This window comes from Aplysia californica, unplaced genomic scaffold (assembly GCF_000002075.1).
Source record: "Aplysia californica isolate F4 #8 unplaced genomic scaffold, AplCal3.0 scaffold00802, whole genome shotgun sequence".
Classification (NCBI taxonomy): Eukaryota; Metazoa; Mollusca; class Gastropoda; order Aplysiida; family Aplysiidae; genus Aplysia; species Aplysia californica.
The window spans coordinates 155622-158273 of NW_004798072.1; the positions used below are offsets into that span (position 1 = coordinate 155622).

Below are 2652 nucleotides of genomic sequence, written 5' to 3' on the forward strand. Positions count from 1 at the left end.
ACAGAGACAGTGGAGTGAATCGGGAATCGTTTGGCGATACTGTTCCGCGTTCCGCTGAAGTGAATCGTGAGTCGCGTTCCGCAGGAAAGAGTGGCGATTCAGTTCCGTTCTCGCGCTCGTGACCCAGCCCTATCATGGAGGCATTCTTTTACTTTCCCTCCCGTTTCACATATTTAGCTACTGTGTCCATTTTCTATACTACATATTGATGCGTTGAACACAAATATTGATTGACTTCCGTTTCCGTTGCAAATTAATAGTTTAAAATATTTGTTGGTTTATAATAGTAATAGAACTTTATAACACTAAACCTAAATTGGGTATAATATCCGTGCTTCATCAATGTGTGACTTATCACAAATGATATTATATCATCATAGTATAGTGAAAGTACACTGCGATATTTATTAATGTTTTATAATACTGAACCCCACAAATTTTGATTTGCCACTCTTGGTTTGTATGGAATCTTATTCTACAAGGGTTCTGAAGGCTTTGAATTTTGTTCTCAAACTGCTATTTTTGGGGTGGATTTTGAGAAAAACTGCGGAAAGAGTTTCGCAGAGGGTCAGCCGACCAACAAAACGGACCTCTGCTTTTGGTCAAAGAGGGGTCGGCAGGTCAGGTATACCGTATCTGTGGCGTCGGTGGCCTAGTGATTAGGCTCTCAGACTCGCAACCGTAAGAACGTATGTTCGAATTCCTCCAGAGGCTCGACGTTGTGTCCTTGGGAAAGGCAATTTACAAGAATTTTCCTCACTTCAACCAGGTGGAAATGGGCACCCAGCTATAGGCAGTGGAAGATCTTGTCAGTTTGTTAGTGTTTGAGCGCTTGCACTGTATTCTTCCTGGAAAGCTAAGAATGTTTCGGAGTGTTTTATGGTCTGTTGGGATAATAACATAGTGTAAAATGCATAGATAGAGCTTTGCTGCGTGTGGGGATGGCTATACCAAAAAATGCTGTTAATTATTATTATTTTTATTATAATTTCATTAAGAGCAAAGTTTTTTCTGATGATGCCTGTTACTTTATATTACCCCCAAAATTTTACCTGCTCCTGACTCCACAGTGTATTGACATACATTTATTTTAATCAAAATCATAATTTTACATTTTTCTAAAAAAGAAAATTAATTCTGCCTTACTCTGATAAAATCAGAGCCCTCCGATTTTTTTTTCTCCCTCGTCGAATGACCCAGATTGGATTTGCATAAAATCCAATTTTTTTTCATGACTTCCATTTCCATCAGTTGAACACAAGTTATCGTGAATTATCCAATGTAATGTGGAAGTAAACTGGTTTATCTGCAATATTTGGGTGACTATTTATATGTAAAAATGAAAATAATATTAAAATACATATTTTTTTCGCTGCCGCAATGAGGTTTGTCTGTATCTATTTTTTGTTCTCAGCGTTAACCAGGAATCAAAAGATGATCTTAAAGTTAAAGGAGAAAAAAAAATGTTCTGCTTTAACACAAAGCGAAATTTTCTTGAGGAAATCGAAAATTGAATTTTGTGGCTAACTTTGCGACTGTCCAACATAATTTTGTAGGATGTTCATCCCCATTGCATTATAAGTCGCCGTCGTTTTATATATATGCAAGAAAAATTCTGAAATTATGCAAACTGAGCCCAAAAATGTGAAATTATGCGATTCTGTTAATTTTAACGAAGAATGATAAAGGAAAATAATCAGAAATTATGCAAAAAATGATGAAATTTTGCTAAATTATTCGGGGTGCATAAAACCACGGGGACAGGATTAAGTCTAAAAAAATATTCACCTGTGTGGATGTGACTGCTTTGGTTATAATTCACTTTACTGCTGAAGATGTGAATTAACTGACTTTGATGCTGATGTGGGTTTTTAAAAATCCATTTCATTGAGTATCTCTATCTCAACTATCTGTCTGCTGGGGCACTGATTCCTTTCAGCGGGTGTTTTTCCCTGACAAGCAAGGTTGAAGCAGCCTGCCTCCTAAGTGAGATAATTTGTGTCAATGTAAACTGTTGACGATTAAGTTTCGCCACAATGTTTGATTCCTCAAAATTGAACGTGGAACCCAAAAGAGTCCCATATGTGGTTAATATTTAAGAGAAAATGTTTATTTTTGGGGGGCTCTCGTGGTCGAGAGGTTACCTATGTTCGCCTCTCATTCAATAGGTCCCGGGTTCGAATCCGGACAGCAACGGAAAATTTTTTCTAAAAATTTTCTCCTTTAACCTCCTTTCCTGCTCTCTAACTTTAAGAATGTTCTGTCGTCTGTTTTCTTCCCCACTTTGTGCCCCCACCCCCTCACCTCCTTTGCCCCCTCCTCTGGGTTTCTGACTCTTTCTGCAGTCTTTCTACTGCTACTCCGTGGCTCCTTCTTACTGCTGTCTTTCGTCCACACCCCCTGATCTTATGGTGCGGTAGGTAAGATCGAACACCTAGCCTTTTCGGATAAGGGCGAAAAATCTCGGAGGTCCTGTGTGCAAGTTGTGTTCCTTAAAGACGATCCCTTGATGGTCCAAAATCAATAAAAGAGATTTTGGCCGCCACCTGGGCAAAATTCAAAATTTCCTTCCAACTGAAAATGTTTAATGTGTCCCACGCGGTCATATTACCTTATGCAATTGCGAGCGCCATAAAACACTAACACCCCCAC

The 2652-nt window shown here is 38.8% G+C and overlaps 1 protein-coding gene across 1 annotated transcript in view; it reads left to right on the top strand.

Annotated features, from left to right (window-relative positions):
• LOC101863301 (glutaredoxin-1) overlaps positions 1-2652 on the top strand; it is a 5428-nt gene that overhangs the window by 1805 nt on the left and 971 nt on the right. The gene's annotated exons all lie outside the window — the stretch shown is intronic.